Source organism: Eretmochelys imbricata, chromosome 5, assembly GCF_965152235.1.
Source record: "Eretmochelys imbricata isolate rEreImb1 chromosome 5, rEreImb1.hap1, whole genome shotgun sequence".
In the NCBI taxonomy this organism is placed as follows: domain Eukaryota; kingdom Metazoa; phylum Chordata; order Testudines; family Cheloniidae; genus Eretmochelys; species Eretmochelys imbricata.
The window spans coordinates 135,363,751-135,384,962 of NC_135576.1; the positions used below are offsets into that span (position 1 = coordinate 135,363,751).

At 49.1% G+C, this 21,212-nt stretch overlaps 1 long non-coding RNA gene across 2 annotated transcripts; it reads left to right on the forward strand.

Moving 5' to 3' along the window:
• On the forward strand, nt 1-17,525 carry LOC144265358 (uncharacterized). Of its 2 annotated transcripts, none has more exons than XR_013346261.1 (4): nt 1-2,806; nt 4,104-4,192; nt 15,862-15,991; nt 16,850-17,525. It is a non-coding gene; the product is annotated as an uncharacterized LOC144265358 (long non-coding RNA). The 2 variants fall into 2 exon arrangements; XR_013346260.1 differs by lacking the exon at nt 16,850-17,525 and adding an exon at nt 16,073-16,652.
• The last annotated feature ends 3,687 nt before the right edge of the window (nt 17,526-21,212 follow it).

Below are 21,212 nucleotides of genomic sequence, written 5' to 3' on the forward strand. Positions count from 1 at the left end.
GCTCAAATAAATTGGTTAGTCTCTAAGGTGCCACAAGTCCTCCTGTTCTTTTTGCGAATACAGACTAACACGGCTGTTACTCTGAAACCTGAATACATAATATCATATAACACTGTCCTCTAGTGGCAAAATGAATTAATGACAACCTCTCTTTTAAAACCTTTAAACTTTTTTCTAGCCTATATTTACCATCACCGTCTGGTCACTATTTTGTTTTGTTTGCATCTAGCTACAAACATCGTTGTCCCTACTTCATAGTACATTTGTTAGCAGTTTTACTTTTTCCAATAGCAATACAGTGCAACATTGTTTTTATATACCATTTTTATACAAAGCATTATATTTAAGTGAGAGGATAAATAAAAAGAGAACAATTTACAGAGCTGGGTACAGTGCTTTCAGAGAGAAAGAAAGGGAAAATGACAGATTGGAACTGATAACTTGATGATGTTTGTGGCAGGTTTTAAAGCAAGTTTTTACTTAAGAAAAAGTAATTTATAAAGTAAATACAGCACTAGTGTCACTGTAATCTAGCCTGGACTGTACTTCTGTCTCTGTGTCTGCCACTGGTTTCTGTCTCTCGGCCTTGTCTATGCTCCAGCTTCAGTTAGTCTGGGAAGAGACATGTTTGTTTTATAATTGCGTGGAATGCTGCGGACTGATCGTCACTTAGATACTGCTTTTTTCTGCAACACTGACCTGCCCACCTTGAGAAAATATTTTGGCACCAAGCACTTCAAAGAGAACTAAAAGCACTGGTACATCATGCATTTTTTAAGAGTGTTGATGGTGATCTCTTCTCCAGCTCCTAAAGAATCTGTTTGTGAACTGCAGGGGTGAGGTCCCCTTGTTTCTTATACAATATTGTTTTATACTTTTCCATCCCCATACACACCCTCTGTCTATCTGTGTATCCTCATACACCCACTCTGTCTATCTCTCTATCTATCCCCATACACCCCCTCTAGCTATCTTGCCACATCCACCCACTCTGCCTATCCCCATACACCCCCTCTAACTATCTATCCCCTCACACCCCTCTACCTATCTACCCTCATCCACCCCCTCTATCCATCTATCTATGTATCTACCCTCATCCACCCCCTCTATCTATTCACCCACATACACCCCATTATTTACGTACCCCCATCCCCTTACACCCTACCTATCTATCCCCATCCACCCCCTCTACTTATCTGTCCCCATCCACGCCCGCTATCTCTCTAGCTATCCATTTATCCCCTTACACCCCCTCTACCTATCTATCCCCATTCACCCACTCTGTCTATCTATCTGTCCCAATCCACCCTCTCTATCTATCCATCCATCTATCCATCCCCTTACCCCCACCATCTATCCCCTTACCCCCACTTATCTGTCTATCCCCAACCACCCCCTCTATGTATCTATCTATCCCCTTACACCCCCTCTACCTATCTATCCCCATCCCACCCTCTATCCATCTATTAATCTATCCTCATCCACCCCCCTCTATCTATCCACCCACATACACCTCCTTGTCTACCTATCTATCCCCTTACACCCCCTCTACCTATCTATCTATCTATCCCCATCCACCCACTCTATCTACCTATTCCAGTACGCTCCCTCTATCAATCTATCCCCATCCACCCACTTTATCTATCTTTCTATCTATCTCTATACACCCCATCTACCTATCTGTCTATCCCCATACTCCACCTCTATCTATCCCCATCCACGCATTGTCTCTCTCTCCAAACACCCCCTCTAGCTAGCTAGCTATACTCATCCACTCACGTTATCTATCTATCCATCTATCCCCATCCACCCACTCTATCTCTCTACCCCCATACACCCCCTCTATCTATCTATACCCATATACCCCTTCTATCTGTCTAGCTATCCATCTATCTGTCTAGCTATCCCCATCCACCCACTCCATCTATCTGTCTGTCTATCCCCATTCACCCCCTCTATCCATCTAGCCCCTTACACCCTATCTATCCATCCACTTACACCCCCTCTACCTATCTATCCCCATCCACCCATTCTATCTATCTATCCCCTTACCCAGCCCTCTACTTATCTATCTATCTATCCCTATCCACCCACTCTATCTTTCTATCTCTCTGTCCATCCCCATACACCCTTCTATCTATGTATCTATCCCCTTACACCATATCTATCTTGTGACGTTGCATTCCATAATGCTTTATAGAAATATGCTTATGAATGTAAATATGACATAATTGAAATATGTTTTATGCTACATATGCCATGTAACATATCTCTGCAAAGGTTGTGATGTACTGAATAGATTCATCCTATTTGTATGCATGGATCATTTTTGCATTCGAAGTTATGAATATTGGCTGTGTACTTGTTTGATTTTAAGTAGCCTCAGTGAAGCATTTGGTCAGCTTCTTGAGAAAAGCTATTCTCAGAAAGTGCCCAATCAAGAAACACTTAATCTGACAATAGTCTTTGATAGATGCCAATCAACATCTGAGCTTTCCTGGGAACATTCCTGTAGAGAACTAAGTCATGCATGGACATGTGACTTGCCCAGGTGATTCCAAAACTCCATCTTGTAGAGGGGATTCTACACAGGGGGAGGGAGGGGTTTCCACCCACAAGAGAGAAACTACATAAAGTCCTGGGAGACGCCTCCATTTTGTCTTCAGGTAGCTCAAGAGATAGCCTCTCCACCCCCAAAGAAAGAAACTGGAACAAAGGACAGTAACCACACGGGTGTGAGTGATTGTTGGACCCAGACTAGAAGGAGACTAGTCTGTAAAAGAAGCTTACTGGAACATCTCTGAGGGTGAGATTTTATCTGTAATCACTTTCTTACTGTATTAGGCTTGCGTGTTTTATTTTATTTTGCTTGGTAATTCACTTTGTTCTGTCTGTTGTTACTTGGAACCACTTAAATCCTACTTTTTGTATTTAATAAAATCACTTTTTACTTATTAATTAACCCAGAGTATGTATTAATACCTGGGGGGGGGGGCAAACAGCTGTGCATCTCTCTCTATCAGTGTTCTAGAGAGTGAATAATTTTTGAGTTTATTTAAATAAATACGAATTTATTTGGGGTTTGGACCCCATTGGAAGTTGGGTATCTGAGTGTTGGAGACAGGAACATTTCTTAAGCTGTTTTCAGTTAAGCCTGCAGCTTTTGGGGGATATGGTTCAGACCTGGGTCTGTGTTTGTAGCAGGCTAGCATGTCTGACTCAAACCAGACAGGACACTGAAGTCCCAAGCTGCCAGGGAAAATGGGCTCAGAGGTAGTTTCAGCACATCAGAGGGCAATTCTCAAGGGGCTTTCTGTGATCCAACCTGTCACATATCTATCTATCCCCATACCCACCCTCTACTTATCTATCCCCATCCACCTGCTCTATCTTTCTATTTCTCGATCTATGTATCAATCTATCTCTCTCCATCCCTCCTACCTATCTTTCTCTCTATCTATCCCCATAGACCCTCTCTGCTTACACCCACCTACCTCTCTATCAATCCCCATACACCCCCTTTATCTATCTTTCTATCTATCTATCTCTCTAACTCTTGCCTGACAGGGGATAGATAGATAAAGTTTAGCTAATAGCAAGACAGAAACCGGTTACAGGTCCATGCTGGAGCTCTTTTGCGATTCTGGGACTCCATCATGGTCACCTCTGCTGATGAGCTCTGCACTCACCTGCAGCTTGCCATACTGGCCAAACAGGAAATTGAAATGCAAAAGTTTGTGGGCCTTTTCCTGTCTACCTGGCCACTGCATCTGAGTTGAGAGTGCTGTCCAGAGCGGTCACAATGGAGCACTCTGAGATAGCTCCCGGAGGCCAATACCATCGAATTGTGTCCACACTACCCCAAATTCGACCCAGCAAGGCCAATTTCAGCGCTAATCCCCTCGTCGGGAGTGGAGTAAAGAAATCAATTTTAAGAGCCCTTTAAGTTGAAAAAAAGGTCTTCGTTGTATGGACGGGTGCAGGGTTAAATCAATTTAACGCTGCTAAATTCGACCTCAACTTGTAGTGTAGATCAGGCCCCCATGTGTAGGCACGAAAACCAGATTGAGAAACCTGACTGCATCTCTTTGTCTCTCCCCCAGGGATGACGCCGAAGACTTGTGGTGCTGGGAAGTAGGATTTAAGTGGTTCCAGGAGAACGGGCTATAGGAACACAGCCAGGGTGGGGGAGGTAAGGATTTTCTGCCAGGGACTCCCACAGCTCAGGGACTGGGGCTGGCTGGGTGTCCTCGCAGATCCTGGAGACTGGCCATGATTCTGCTACTTATTTTTAGCTCCTAGACTTCCTCGTTCATCCAGTGGGAGAGGATGGCATTAAAGTTCCTGGGTTGGAGCTTGGCTAGTGGTTGTGTGTTCCATGGAGCCATTGCTACATGGGATGAAGAGAATCCCTGGGTGGGTGAGATTTTGCAGGATTGTGTCTCTGGGTACCCAGCTCCTGTCACTGTCTCCCTGCCAGACCCATGGGTGTCTGAGAGGGGAGCCGCTGCGTTGGTGAGTGGGCAGGACACACCCAGGTACTGCCTGACCAGATGGATCCTTGTTGGATTCCCTGAAAGGGGTGGGGTTTGCCCAGTGCCATCACAAGTCAGGGAAGGGAACACCCCCCCCCGCAAGAACTATTGTGATGAGGTCATATTGTCCTTGTCATGTGGCAGTTTGACTTCCCCTTGCAACAAACCCAAATGATGCAGCCATCAGACCCACTTACTACAGCCATCCCTAATGGGAGGGGACCAGATGTTACTTGCTAGTGGTCGTGTGTTTGTACGTGTCAGGGTTCCCTCCCCGCTTTGAACTCTAGGGTACAGATGTGGGGACCCGTATGAAAGACCCCTTAAGCTTATTTCTACCAGCTTAGGTTAAAAACTTCCCCAAGGTACAAATCTCTATTTGTCCTTGGACTGAGGTATGCTGCCACCACCAAGTGATTTAGACAAAGAATCGGGGAAAGGACCACTTGAAGTTCCTATTCCCACAAAATATCCCCCCAAGCCTACACCCCCTTTCCTGGAGAGGCTTGAAAAATAAACAAGGTGAGCACAAACCAGACCCTTGGTTTTGTAGGACACTAGAAACTCAGTCAGATTCTTAAAAAACAGAACTTTATTATAAAGGGAAAAAAAGGTAAAAGAAGCACCTCTGTAAAATCAGGATGGAAGGTAACTTTACAGGACAATCAGATTCAAAACACATAGGATTTCCCTCTAGGCCAAACTTTAAAGTTACAAAAAGTAAACCAGGAATACACCTTCCTCTCAGCACAGAGAAAATCACAAGCCAAAAGGAAAATAAGCTAACGCATTCCCTTGCTAGTACTTACTGATTCTAATGGAATTGGATTGCTTGCTTCCTTGATCTGTGTCCGGCAAACACTCAGAACAGACAGACCAAAACCTTCCCCTGCCCCCACCCCCAGATTTGAAAGTATCTTGTCCCCTTATTAGTCCTTTTGGTCAGGTGCCAGCCAGGTTACCTGAGCTTCTTAACCCTTTACGGGTAAAAGGATTTTGTGCCTCTGGGCAGGAGGGATTTTATAGTACTGTATATAGGAAGGTTGTTACCCTTCCCCTTATATTTATGACACGCCCCCCAAATCACAGATAGTGTCGGACAGCCAGTTCGACACTGGCTGTGATTTCTTCCTGGAGCTCTAGGAGAAAACAGAGTTAATAAGACACATGCACCTCTAAATATACTACCAAGTGTATAAAGACTAACAATATTTTCCACATCTCAAGGATGGTTTTAACCAGTTGATTCTGGGAAACTCTCAAGGGAGAGTGCATCAGCCACTTTGTTAGAAGCTCCTGAGATGTGTTGTATTTCAAAATCAAAATCTTGGCAAGCTAAACTCCACTGAAGAAGTTTTTTGTTATTGTCCTTGATGGTATGAAGCCACTTCAGTGCAGCATGGTTGGTTTGTACTTGGAAATGCCGTCCCCAAATGTATGGGTATAGCTTTTCCAGAGCGTACACAATGGTGTAGCATTTCTTTTCGCTGACTGACCAGTTGCTTTCCCTCTCAGACAGCTTCTTGCTGAGAAACACAGTAGGATGGAATTCTTGATCCAGTCCTTCCTGCATTAAAACTGCTCCCACAACACGCTCGGATGCATCTGTGGTTACTAGGAACGGTTTGTCAAAGTCTGGGGGCCTGAGCACAGGGTCAGACATGAGTGTCGCTTTAAGCTGGTTAAAGGCCTTCTGACACTCTTCGGTCCACTGAACAGCATTTGGCTGTTTCTTTTTGATTAGGTCTGTCAGTGGGGCGGTGATTTGGCTGTATTGCGGTAAAAATCACCCGTAATAGAGGGCCAAGCCTAAGAAGGATTGGACCTGTTTTTTTTACTTTGGGACAGGCCACTTTTGGATAGCATTCACTCTGGCCTGTAGGGGGTTGATAGTTCATTAACCCACCTGGTGTCCAAGGTAAGTCACTCTGTTGAGGCCTATTTGACACTTCTTAGAATCATAGAATATCAGGGTTGGAAGGGACCTCAGGAGGTCATCCAGTCCAACCCCCTGCTCAAAGCAGGACCAATCCCGAATTAAATCATCCCAGCCAGGGCTTTGTCAAGCCTGACCTTAAAAACTTCTAAGGAAGGAGATTCTACCACCTCCCTAGGTAACGCATTCCAGTGTTGCACCACCGTCCTTGTGAAAAAGTTTTTCCTAATATCCAACCTAAACCTCCCCCCCCGCAACTTGAGACTATTACTCCTCGTTCTGTCATCCACTACGACTGCGAACAGTCTAGATCCATCCTCTTTGGAACTCCCTTTCAGATAGTTGAAAGCAGCTGTCAAATCCCCCCTCATTCTTCTCTTCTGCAGACTAAACAATCCCAGTTCCCTCAGTCTCTCCTCATAAGTCATGTGTTCCAGACCCCTAATCATTTTTGTTGCCCTTCGCTGGACTCTCTCCAATTTCTCCACATCCTTCTTGTAGCGTGGGGCCCAAAACTGGACACGGTACTCCAGATGAGGCCTCACCAATGTCGAATAGAGGGGAACGATCACGTCCCTCGATCTGCTCGCTATGCCCCTACTTATACATCCCAAAATGCCATTGGCCTTCTTGGCAACAAGGGCACACTGCTGACTCAACAAGCCTTAACAGTTCTTAGCCTTAACAGTTAGTCCTGCTTCCCTTATGCGCTCGAAGACTTTTTGTAGATGCTTCAGGTGTTCTGCCCAGGAATGAGAAAATATGGCCACATCGTCAAGGTAGGTGACTGCAGATTCTCCCAATCCCTCTAGGATACCATCTACAAGTCTTTGGAAGGTGTCGGGTGCATTCCGCAGCCCGAAAGGGAGTACATTAAATTCATACAGCCCGACATGTGTGGTGAAGGCTGACCTTTCCTGGGCAGATTCATCCAGCGGTACCTGCCAGTACCCCTTGGTTAAGTCCAAGGTAGAGATGAACTGGGCCCGTCCCAGTTTCTCTAATAGTTCATCTGTGCGTGGCATTGGATAGTTGTCTGGGCAAGTCGCAGCATTTAGCTTACGGTAGTCCACGCAAAAACGTAGCTCTCCATCTGGTTTGGGAACTAGAACCACTGGAGATGCCCATGCACTGCCAGAGGGGCGGATTACACCCATCTGTAGCATGTCCTGGATCTCCCGTTCTATAGCAGTTTTAGCTTGAGGAGCCACCCGGTAAGGTTGGACTCTAATTGGGTGAGCATTACCTGTGTCAATGGAATGGTATGCCAGTTCAGACAGTCCTGGGGTGGCTGAGAACGTCGGCACTTAGCTAGTGCACAGCTCCTGGATCTGCTGTCGCTGTATACACCCAAGGGTCATGGAGAGGTTCACCTCTTCCACATCACCAGCACTTTTCCCTTCGTAGTAGACACCTTCAGGCCACTCAGCGTCGTCTCCTCCCTGGGCTGTAAACTGACAACCTTTAATTCTCTGGAATAAAAAGGCTTTAGAGAATTAACATGGTACACCTTAGGCTTTAGGTTTGAGGTGGGGAATGCTATGAGATAATTAACAGCTCCCATTTGCTCCTGGACCGTGAATGGCCCTTCCCACGACGCTTCCATTTTATGGGCCTGGAGCGCCTTCAAGACCATGACCTGGTCCCCTACTTTGAAGGAACGCTCTCTGGCATGTTTATCATACCAGGCTTTTTGCTCTTCCTGAGCCTCTCTTAGGTTTTCTCTAGCAAGGGCTAAAGAGGTTCAGAGGGTGTTTTGCAGGTTGCTTACAAAGTCTAGAACGTTAGTTCCTGGAGAAGGTGTAAACCCCTCCCATTGCTGTTCACAAACTGTAATGACCCCTTAACCTCACAGCCATACACAAGTTCAAATGGTGAAAACCCTAAACTGGGAGGAGGTACAGCTCTGTAGGCAAAGAGCAACTGCTGCAACACTAGGTCCCAATCACTGGAGTGTGCATTTACAAATTTACGTATCATGGCCCCCAATGTTCCATTAAACTCCACCAGGCCATTTGTTTGATGATGGTAAGAGGTGGCAACCAAGTGATTTACCCCATGAGCTTCCCAAAGGCTTTCCATGGTTCCTGCCAGGAAATTAGTTCCTCCATCTGTGAGGATGTCGGAGGGCCAACCTACCCTGGCAAAAATATCTGTTAATGCCTAGCACACACTTTTAACTCTGGTGTTGCTTAGAGCTACTGCTTCTGGCCATCGGGTGGAAAAATCCATGAAAGTCAGTATGTACTGCTTTCCTCTGGGTGTCTTTTTTGGAAAAGGACACAGAATATCCACAGCTACTCGCTGAAATGGAACCTCAAGGATGGGGAGTGGTTGGAGAGGAGCTTTGACCTGGTCTTGGGGTTTTCCCATCCTCTGGCACACCTCACAAGACTGGACATAGGCAGAAACATCCTTGCTCATTCCCTCCCAGTGGAATGACCTCCCCAAATGGTCTTTCATCCTGTTCACCCCAGCATGGCCACTAGGATGATTGTGGGCTAAGCTCAAGAGCTTTACCCGGTACTTAGTTGGAACTACCAACTGTCTCTGCGGATGCCAGTCTTCCTGGTGTCCACCAGAAAGAGTTTCCTTGTATAAAAGTCCAATTTCTAGAACAAACCGGGATCGATTAAAAGAGCTGAGAGGCGGTGGGTTGCTCTGTTCCTCCGTTCAAGCTCCCCGGAGGCTTTCATCTGCTTCCTGTTCGGCCTGGAACAGTTCCCTTCATGCTGGAGACATCAGTTCCTCATTGGATTGTGGATTTAGGCTTGGTCCCTCGGGAAGCGATGCAGGGGACGGGGCTGGTTCCGGGGAAGGTGACCTGCTCTCCGCGGGTGTGCTAGGTTGGGGTTCAGGCTCCGGCTGAGCCTTTTGCGTAAGTTTAGCGCTGCTGCCGGTGCGGGCTCGGTGGGGCCCTCTGGTGTTGTGGTTGCAAGCGCTGGACTTAGTGCTGGCAATGGTTCTGGTGCTGGTTGCTCCACTGGTTCCGGTTCTGGGACTGGCTCTGGCTGGGTCTCAGACTGGATCCACAACTGCTGTCGCAGACGTTGGCATGGAGTCCAGTTCCACCACCTCAGTTTGGCCCTTGTTGAAGTCTCAGGAACAGAGCTAGGTGTGACAGCTCGCTTAGCCTGCGGGTGACCATTCCCACCCTCTTGGCTAGCTTCACATGATTGGCCAAGTCTTCCCCCAGCAGCATGGGAATGGGATAATCATCATAGATGGCAAAAGTCCACATTTCTGACCAGCCCTTGTACCGGACAGGCAACTTTGCTGCAGGCAAGTTTAAAGAGTTTGACATGAAGGGTTGAATCGTCACTTGGATCTCTGGGTTGATGAATTTGGGGTCCACTAAGGACTGGTGGATAGCTGACACTTGTGCTCCAGTGTCCCTCAATGTGGTGACCTTCTTCCCGCCCACGGTTTCCCTTCACTCTGAGGGTACTTGGGAGGCATCTGGGCCTGGGGACCTCTGGTGTGATTCCAGTGCAATGAACTGTAATCTGTTGGGGTTCTTGGGGCAGTTGGCCTTTACATGCCCTGGCTCGTTACATTTAAAACATCGCCCAGCTGACTGGTCACTGGGGGGGGGTGGGTTGCTGGAGAACGGTGTGGTGGGACGATAAGGTGTCTGGGGTTTTCCTTGGGATGTAGGTGGGGCCTTGGGTGGCCCCTGGTAATAGGGTTTTGTTTCGGGTTGCCCCTTCTGATATTCGCTCCAACTACTACTAGTTTTTTTTCTTTTCTGCCACCTCCACCCATTTGGCTCCAATCTCCCCCGCCTCGATTACAGTTTTGGGCTTCCCATCTAGGATGTACCTTTCTATTTCCTCAGGAACACCCTCTGAGAACTGCTTCATTTGCATTAGGAAAGGCAACTCTTCCAGAAATTTAACACTTGCTTCTGATATCCAGGCATCCCAATGTTTCACAATGTGGTAGGCGTGTCAGGTAAATGACACATCTGGTTTCCACCTTAGGGCTCTGAACCAGCAACAGCAAGCGTTACAAAGGTGTCTAGATGTCTTTGTAACTTGGACAGAGCCCAGATGTTGGCAGGCAGGATGGAACCTGGGACCTCTGGAGCTTAGTGCAGGAGCCTCGACCACATGAGCGAAAAGCCAAGAGGCTGTTAGCTAAGGCTCTAGAGCAGACTCCTTTTCTCTGTGCCTCAAAGTGGTCCTGGTGCCATGAGATGGGCCAGAACACCACAGCCAGGAGATATGTGGGTTACCCCTACAAGGGCAGGGATGGGCCTGGTCTGATTTTCAGCTGTGCCCGTGAGCCATGGAAAGTGCATCAGAATCAGGCACCTGAGTCAGGCACTTCTGCCAAACCCATGAAGCACCTCTGGACTTCTTTAGGGGCCTAAACCCCTTTGTCAATCTGGGCCTCGTTCAAGCAACCCACAGAAACTCGTAAAGACTGGCTGGAGTTGATCATACTTGTCGAGTGTTTCTTTTCAGCCCCCTGAGCAAGGGGCAGGTAGTTCTGGAAGAGATACCAGCTCCGGGAGATATCCATACACACAGCAGGGGATGCTTTCCATGAGCACAGTCACACAGTGTCATTACCATCGTCATATGGGAGCTGCTTGTTAATGAGGGGCTGGGAGTGCGCTCTTGTTCCTGCTCTTCTGGGCTCCCTTTTTCCCACTTCCCCTTCAACTCAGACGGCTCCTTCTTTGTCCCTGGAGCAGAAAGAAACATTCTTAACATTATGCTTTTCCATGTCTTCTCCCTGGTTTACAGAGGATGGAAGTTGGGCACAGAGCCCTGAAGCGAATTGCCCAGGGTCAGTCTGTAGGTTGTTGGCAAAGCTAAGCAGAGAACTCCGCTCTCCTGACTCTTAGCTGGGGGCTTTTACCACACGAGTCTTCCTCTTAGCTAGGGGCCAGTTTCTTTTCAATGGTGTAGTCTACTCTTAGAATCATAGAATCATACAATATCAGGGTTGGAAGGGACCTCAGGGGGTCATCTAGTCCAACCCCCTGCTCAAAGCAGGACCAATCCCCAACTAAATCATCCCAGCCAGGGCTTTGTTAAGCCAGGCCTTAAAAACCTCTAAGGAAGGAGATTCCACCACCTCCCTAGGTAACGCATTCCAGAGCTTCACCACCCTCCTAGTGAAAAAGTTTTTCCTAATATCCAACCTAAACCTCCCCCACTGCAACTTGAGACCATTACTCCTTGTCCTGTCATCTGGTACCACTGAGAACAGTCTAGATCCATCCTCTTTGGAACCCCCTTTCAGGTAGTTGAGATCAGCTATCAAATCCCCCCTCATTCTTCTCTTCCATAGACTAAACAATCCCAGTTCCCTCAGCCTCTCCTCATAAGTCATGTGTTCCAGTCCCCTAATCATTTTTGTTGCCCTCCGCTGGACATTTTCCAGTTTTTTCACATCCTGCTTGTAGTGTGGGGCCCAAAACTGGACTCAGTACTCCAGATGAGGCCTCACCAATGTCGAATAGAGGGGAATGATCACGTCCCTCGATCTGCTCGCTATGCCCCTACTTATACATCCCAAAATGCCATTGGCCTTCTTGGCAACAAGGGCACACTGTTGACTCATATCCAGCTTCTCGTCCACTGTAACCCCTAGGTCCCTTTCTGCAGAACTGCTGCCTAGCCATTCGGTCCCTAGTCTGTAGCGGTGCATGTGATTTTTCCATCCTAAGTGCAGGACTCTGCACTTGTCCTCGTTGAACCTCATCAGATTTCTTTTGGCCCAATCCTCTAATTTGTCTAGGTCCCTCTGTATTCTATCCCAACCCTCCAGCATATCTACCTCTCCTCCCAGTTTAGTGTCATCTGCAAACTTGCTGAGGGTGCAATCCACGCCATCCTCCAGATCATTAATGAAGATATTGAACAAAATCGTCCCGAGGACCGACCCTTGGGGCACTCCACTTGATACCGGCTGCCAACTAGACATGGAGCCATTGATCACTATCCATTGAGCCCGACAATCTAGCCAGCTTTCTATCCACCTTATCATCCATTCATCCAGCCCATACTTCTTTAACTTGCTGGCAAGAATACTGTGGGAGACTGTGTCAAAAGCTCTGCTAAAGTCAAAGAACAACATGTCCACTGCTTTCATCCACAGAGCTGGTTATCTCGTCATAGAAGGCAATTAGATTAGTCAGGCATGACTCGCCCTTGGTGAATCCATGACTGTTCCTGATCACTTCCTCTCCTCTAAGTGCTTCAGAATTGATTCCTTGAGGACCTGTTCCATGATTTTTCCAGGGACTGAGGTGAGGCTGACTGGCCTGTAGTTCCCAGGATCCTCCTTCTTCCCTTTTTTAAAGATGGGCACTACATTAGCCTTTTTCCAGTCATCCGGGACCTCCCCCTATCGCCATGAGTTTTCAAAGATAACGGCCAATGGTTCTGCAATCACATCCGCCAACTCCTTTAGCACCCTCGGATCCAGCGCATCTGGCCCCATGGGCTTGTGCTCGTCCAGCTTTTCTAAATAGTCCCGAACCACTTCTTTCTCCACAGAGGGCTGGTCACCTCCTCTCCATGCTGTGCTGCCCAGTGCAGTAGTCTGGGAGCTGACCTTGTTCGTGAAGACAGAGGCAAAAAAGCATTGAGTACATTAGCTTTTTCCACATCCTCTGTCATTAGGTTGCCTCCCTCATTCAGTAAGGGGCCCCCACTTTCCTTGACTTTCTTCTTGTTGCTACCATACCTGAAGAAACCCTTCTTGTTACTCTTAACATCTCTTGCTAGCTGCAACTCCAGGTGTGATTTGGCTTTCCTGATTTCACTCCTGCATCCCCGAGCAATATTTTTATACTCCTCCCTGGTCATTTGTCCAATCTTCCACTTCTTGTAAGCTTCTCTTTTGTGTTCAAGATCAGCAAGGATTTCACTGTTAAGCCAAGCTGGTCTTCTGCCATATTTACTATTCTTTCTACACATTGGGATGGTTTGTCCCTGTAACCTCAATAAGGATTCTTTAAAATACAGCCAGCTCTCCTGGACTCCTTTTCCCCTCATGTTATTCTCCCAGGGGATCCTGCTCATCAGTTCCCTGAGGGAGTCAAAGTCTGCTTTTCTGAAGTCCAGGGTCTGTATTTTGCTGCTCTCCTTTCTTCCTTGTGTCAGGATCCTGAACTCGACCATTTCATGGTCACTGCCTCCCAGGTTCCCATCCACTTTTGCTTCCTCTACTCATTCTTCCTGATTTGTGAGCAGTAGGTCAAGAAGATCTCTGCCCCTACCTGGTTCCTCCAGCACTTGCACCAGGAAATCGCCCCTTACGCTTTCCAAAAACTTCCTGGATTGTCTGTGCACCACTGTATTGCTCTCCCAGCAGATGTCAGGGTGATTGAAGTCTCCCATGAGAACCAGGGCCTGCGATCTAGTAACTTCTGTAAGTTGCTGGAAGAAAGCCTTGTCCACTTCATCCCCCTGGTCCGGTGGTCTACAGCAGACTCCCACCATGACATCACCCTTGTTGCTCACACTTCTAAACTTAATCCAGAGACTCTCAGGTTTTTCTGCAGTTTCATACCGGAGCTCTGAGCAGTCATACTGCTCCCTTACATACAGTGCAACTCCCCCACCTTTTCTGCCCTGCCTGTCCTTCCTGAACAGTTTATATCCATCCATGACAGTACTCCAGTTATGTGAGTTATCTTCCCCTCCCCTTGTACCCCTTTCCTGTCAGCGATGGGCAACAGGCCTCATTTTGCATTGAACCCCCCAAGAAGGAATGACTCAGCTCTGGTACGGTTCCCAGCTGTGACCTGCTGAGACCTCTGGAGCATTTTACTGATGAAAGGGACCCGATCCAGGAGAAAAGAAATGATTTCCTCCAACGTCCAGCCTCTCTCTTCTCTGTACAGCCTGGAGTAATGTTAGTAGTCCCCACCCCACCGTGCCAGATCCCCAGAGGGGGGTGACCTGACATTGTCAGCTCTCCCCACCTCAGCCATGGACCTCTGCCACCCTCTGCAAGAGGATCGGGCACTAAATAGATTCCAGAGCCGGAGGTACCCATCACTGTCCCGTGAGATGGCCCTGATGTCGAAGGCTTGTCGAGTGACTGGTGTGAGTGTTCCTCACATGCTCCTCTCAAACCACGTGGATTGAACCATCTCACCTGTAAGATCCACTTCGACTGTGTCTGTCGTCTTCTGCAGCTTCACCTCCTCTGCCTCTACCTGGGTCTCAGCTGCTTTCTTCTTCAGGGACAAGTGCGTCCACCTTCTTGGAGAGGAAGCTGTTCTCTCCTCATCGCTCTCTGCCATCGAGTTGTGGGATTGGCAATGGACACAGAGTCTTTTCATGCCCGACAGGATGGTCCATGAGCATTTTCTTCCCTGGGGCTTCTCTGGCAAGGCCTGTTCTTGGGGGCTGAGGCCAGAGCATGCCTCAATGGCTGCAGGTTGGACGAGCACTTTGTGCACATGGATCTCTCTGTGCTCCCGAGAGGCGAGTCTTTGGAAAAAGGAACGAAGCCTGGAATAGAAAGAAGGAGGAAAAGGGTTTTTCTGTCATTCTTGAAAGGAAGGGAATTAGTTTGCCCAGGATTCCCAGATCCACGAGAGTGGTCTTTTGAAGCCATCTGCTCCTCTAATAGCCAGGACTGGTTGCTACAACCAAGAACATAAGCAACACAAGACCGCCCAGACAGGGTCACACCAAAGGTCCATTTAGCCCAGTATCCTGTCTTCTAACAGTAGCCAGTGCTGAGTGCCCCAGAAGGAATGAACAGGGAATCATCAAGCGATCCATTCCTGTTGCTCATTCCTGGCACCTGGCAAACAGAGGCTAGGGACACCATCCCTACCCATTCTGGCTAATAGCCATTCATGGACTTCTCCTGCATGAATTTATCTAGCTCATTTTTTAACTCTGTTATAGTCTTGGCCTTCACAACATCCTCCGGCAAAGAGTTCCACAGGTTAACTGTGCATTGTGTGAAAAAATACTCCCTTTGGTTTGTTTGAAACCTGCTGCTTATTAACAAAGACGTCAAAGGGGGCACTAGGATGTGAACCAAGGACCACTTGATCTGCAGTCAAACACTCTGCTGCTGAACTCTACCCTATGATTAGACCCGGCTGAAGGTGAAGACACATGGGACCATGGTGAAAGAGGAATTCTTCTGGGGAAGTTCTCGGGCCTGTGTTCTGCAGGAGGTCAGACTAGATGATGAGGGCTGGCCTTAGGGCCTTTGAAACTATGACTTTATGAACCTAAAGTTGTCTTTAACTGCTAGTGTGAAGGTGGCTGCTCCTGTCCAAGAGGAGATGCTTTGTCCGCGGTTTCCTTGCGGAGAGGCACCAGGACCCCTGTTCCCCCTTTCTCATAACCTTTCTTGGACAGAGCACATCACAGGTTCTCCCCTTTTGTTCTCTAACAGGAAACCTCCATCCACCATATCTGTAATTCCTCCCATCCTCGCACAGTCGCTGGCTACATTTCCTAGCCTGACTCTCACCCCATGGATCTCATGCCTCCTCTGCCAATGGACGGACATGGAAAGAGCAAAGGTCAGTTTCTATGTTCTTTGGTCATTGCCTGGGTCTAGTGGCAAAAATGCTTCCTTCTTAACCCCACTCCTTTGTGCACAGAACATTGGGACTCTGGGAACAGATCGGGCCAAGCTGAAAACCAAGAAAGCTCTGTTCCCAGAGAAGCCAGGAAAAGGAAGAAAAGATTGTCATCTAGAAGGTTTGAGGGTCTGGAAGGATGAATTAGCAGCTGCAAATATGTTGACTTATTCTCAACTATTTGAAAATCTGGAATGTATTAGCATGGGGGAAAGAATCAGTCAACTTTAAATGAAGAATTTCCCATATTATTTAGAACATCCAGTCAGAAGTTAGGCCACCAAAACAATGACAAAGAAATCACACCGAGACCCATGACAAATGTAGGCTATAGCTGGAAAGGAATTGCAGGGGGGGATTGACACATCTATTTTCTATAGCCCAAGGGGGTAGAGTAGAATTTGTAGAGAGTTTTGAGATCCATCGCCATGAGATTATTTCTGAGAGAACTACCAAGATGACAGCCAGGGATGGGAGTGGAGCTGTGTCACTTTCAATATCTTAAAATTAATTTCTTCTGCATTATTTGAGCTCATTTATGTGTATTTCAATCATGTAAATTCTGAGATCGATATTGTCTCAATACACAATTGGCAGTCATGACAGGAGACAAAGGGTTTATATTCACAACTTGAAGGCAAGGAGTGCATTAGAGGCAACTCCAAGGGAAATACTATTGATGGAGATATCAGTCAAAATTCTACACGAGTTTTGTCATCTTCCCTTTTGGTTCTATCCATGGAAATTCACCCCGACTAGTCTGCTGAAAGATAAAATCATCTAAATCTGCTTCCAAAGAACCTGACAGGCTGAAGCAGGAGGAGACCTGAGAGATGGCCACATTCAAATCAAAAGGGAACGCTGAGACCTGCCTGTTGCCACACCAGCCCCCACCCGTCCCGAGGAGAAGGAGGCACCGACCTGTCATGTGCGATCTAATGAGCAGGGAAAGAATCTGGGAATTACCTTCTGTAAAAACTCATCCTTTTTCTCCTCGAACACCTGTGGGAATAGCTGATTCAAGAAGTTGTTGACAGAGGGATGGTCCGCGTCTCTCAGCAGCTCCTTGGGTCACCAGCCGTTGTCAACCAAGCCAGTTGGCAGACTGATGTCAGGGCAAGAATGCTGATGCCGAACACTCTTTGCTGTTGGCGTCCGTGACATCACAATCAGCTTGTGCATAAACACACACAGACCCCACCCAGAGAGACACGCACCCAGAAAAGTTAGTAACATGAACAACACTGAGAGACTCACCCAGATCGCTAGGAATTTTGATTTGGGGGAGGGGGATCATAGGCACCGACTGCACGGGTGCTCCGGGCCTGGAGCACCCACGAGGAAAAATTAGTGGGTGCTTAACACCCACTGGCAGCCAAGCTCTGCCCTCCCCGCAGTGCGTGTCGCCCACCGGCAGCCCCACTGAGCAACTCCCCACTCTCCCTGCCCACCGCAAAACAGATGTTTCATGGAATTCAGGATGCTCCAGGAGGGTCGGGGAGGAGCGGGGACATGGCATACTTGGGGGAGGAGATGGGGAAGAGGCGGGGTGGGGGTTTGGGGGAAGCGGTGGGATAGAAGCGGGGCAGGGTGGAGCAAGGGCAGGAAGAGAGGGGGAGGGTTTAGAGGAAGGGGTTGATTTGGCAGAGCAGGGGCGGGAAAAGGTGGAGTGATGCTTGGGGGAAGGGGTGGAGTGGGGGTGGGGCCTGGGGCAGAGCCGGAGTTGAGCACCCACTGGCCAGAGGGGAAGTTGGTGCCTACTGAGGGGATGGACAAAGGACTGATAGAATCATAGAAGAATAGGGTTCGAAGAGACCTCAGGAGGGCATCTAGTCCAACCCCCTGCCCATGGCAGGACCAATCCCCAACTAAATCATCCCAGCCAGGGCTTCGTCAAACTGGGTCTTAAAAACCTCTAAGGAGGGAGATTCCACCACCTCCCTAGGTAACCCATTCCAGTGCTTCACCACCCTCCTAGTGAACCTAGATCTCCCCCACTGCAACTTGAGACCACTGCTCCTTGTTCTGTCTTCTGCTGCCACTGAGAACAGCCGAGCTCCATCCTCTTTGGAACCCCCCATCAGGTAGTTGAAGGCTGCTATCAAATCCCCCCTCACTCTTCTCTTCTGCAGACTAAATAAGCCCAGTTCCCTCAGCCTCTCCTCATACATCATGTGCCCCAGACCCCTAATCATTTTTGTTGCCCTCCGCTGGACTCTTTCCAATTTTTCCACATCCTTTCTGTACTGGGGGGCCCAAAATGGGAGGCAATACTCCAGATTTGGCCTCACCAGTGCCGAATAGAAGGGAATAATCACTTCCCTCGATCTGCTGGCAATGCTCCTACTAATGCAGCCCAATATGCCATTAGCCTTCTTGGCAACAAGGGTACACTGCTGACTCATATCCAGCTTCTTGTCTACTGTAATCCCCAGGTCCCTTTCTGCAGAATTGCCACTTAGCCAGTCAGTCCCCTGCATGGGATTCTTCTGTCCTAATTGCAGGACTCTGAACTTGTCCTTGTTGAACCTCAGCAGATTTCTTTTGGCCCAATCCTCCAATTTGTCTAGGTCACTCTTGACCCTTCCAGCATATCTACCTGTCCCCCCAGCTTAGTGTCATCTGTGAACTTGCTGAGGGTGCAATCCATCCCATCCTCCAGATCATGAATGAAGATGGTGAATAAAACTGGCCCCAGGAGTGGCCCATGGGGAAGCGGGGGAGGGGGTGGAGGAGAGGGGCACACGGTGAGTGGCAGGGACCCCACAGAGGGGGATGCAGTGGAGGAGAGGGGAAACTCAGCCAGGCAGCGGTGGGCAGTGTGGGCTGGGAGAAGGGGTGAAGCAGATACAGGAAGAGATGGAGCACAGGCGGGGCACTGGGGCCCAGGCATCTGGGGCCTGGTCATCGTCGGCGGTGCCGGGGAGGCTTCACCTCCCCGCCTGTTCCACCCACCGCCTGTGCTTCCCAGGAGGGATCTCCAGGCTGTTAGTGCTGCCCGGAGCTTGCCTTCCCTGCCAGGCCTGAGCAACCAGCGCTTGTAACCAGCCACTCACAGCCTCCCCGCGGGGAGCGTATGGGCACAAACCGGCTGGAGAGCAGTTAGGGCAGGAATCCCTGGAGACTCGGGGAGCATCTTCAGCGGATGAGGGTGACACACCCCACAGGAGCTGAATTTCCCACTCGGGTCTAAGTCGTGCCGTGTGGATGGGGCAGCACGGTTGGGAGGCTCTGTTTGCTGCGGTGGATCCACTGGGCATTGGTGCAGTGGGGGGTCTAGTGAAGACCCACTAAATTGACAGCAGAGCCCCCTCCGGTCGCCTTTGGGAAGGACAGGAGGAAGGTAAGTCGACCGAGGAGTGTCTCCTGTGGACCCAGCCCAGTGTAGACAGAGCAGTAAGTCGACTGAAGCTACGTCAAATCCAGCTCTTTTATTCACGCAGCTGGAGCAGCGTAACTTAGGACGACTTACTGCGGTAGGACAGACACAGTCTGAGGCCTGAGTTTCCCCTGCAATCTGGATGCTCAAACACCGGCTTGGCAACACAAGTCAGCAAGCCCAGGCCACATAGAGACAGGCTCAGTGTGCAGTGTGGACAGACCCTCAGACAACCCCGGTATTGTCAAATGAGGAAATCCTTCCTGTGTTTTGACTTGCTGGTAGAAGAGCTGAGTGACCTTGGAGCTCACCGAGCTTCACTGACAAACGCAGCGCTCCAGCACCTGAGCTCTCGGGCTCCCTGTTGAAAGAAAAGCTGAATGAGTGACCAAGGTCAAAGAGAGGTGCTCGTCTTTGGCCAAGGGCAGGGAGTCCCACCCTCAAAGCGAGAACATTTCTCTCTTTGTCTGTCTGTGTTGGGGCAGGAGCGATAACACGTCCTCCTGTGTGGCGGTTCAGTGACAAGACAGAACACAGCTTTTAGCAAGCAAACGGCTGGTCTGCTAACAGGCTTCTGCCTGTCAGCTTTCCACCTTCCCCTTTATTCTCTCTCCCCCCCCCGCGCATTACATTCTCGAACAGATAAAAGGAATACACTGGCTTTGTTTAACATTCTTATTTACCAGTTTCTATCTACCGTATTCCTTGCTCTCGGGCCTTGAGCCCAGTTCTGGGAGGCTTCCCACGGTTCACGTCATCTGGGCGAGATTCCAAGGTTGATGCCCTTGAAAGGAGCTGTGTGTGCACAGGTCCAGCACAACACTCCGGGTGTGCCCTGAATGTTGCCAAGCGCATAAACCTTGTATGAATCCTACACTCCTGCATTGGCTATTTCAGAGAGTAGTTTCTGACTGTCTTCTCAAAGACAGGGTACGAAACAGGCCTCAAACCTGAGTGAGCGGAAACAAGAACGATGCAGCTCGACTGAGCCAGCTGAGAATTGAGATGTGCCCCTTTGCTCGAGTGAGGGAATGACCTGTGAGGGGACCGGAAACCTGACCGGCCAATTCTTAACTTGCATCTCTCCGCATCTTTCCTCTGAGTGCCGTCACGGTAGCTTCAATGCTCCAGCACCGGGCGCCCGCCAGCTCTGGGCCCGACAAGCTTTCCTTGGGATTGGATTCTGGAGAGCAGGGGGGCAGGGAAGCAACAGGTGCATGTGGCTCCGTGGTGAGGTTTTCCTTGCAAGATGTGTGTGTGAGTCTGTGTGTGTCGGAAGCACTGAGTGCGGCTCTCACTGAACCCACAGAGGGCAACGGTGGCTGGAGCGAGACAGTAGAAGTATAAAGGGGCAAGGACGGGCAGAACGATGATGATTGTGTTGTGTTTCATTCCTTAGATCTGGTGCCACCGCCTTTCCCTTTAGGCTTGTAGTTTCCCAAGGGTAAAAGTAACCATCTGTTGAGATACAAGGGCGTGTTTGTGTTGATTCCTGTGAGCTACACAGGGGTTTGATGTTGCTGCTTTCAATCCTCTGGCTCTGCGGGGAGAAGGAGCAATTCAGGCCATCACTGAGCTGAGGGAGGGAGATGATTTTCTGACAGGGAGGGACGCCTCCTCCTAAAGCTGCTTGGCAGGCAGCCCTCCTTCCCAGGTGCGTCCTGACAACACCCAGTTGAAAAGGGACCCTCCCCAGCCCTTCTCACTGCGGTGACAATGAGCGAGCGAGTGAGCGTGGGGGAGAGGGAGCGACGGAGGGGAGGGAGATGGCGTGAGCGGGCC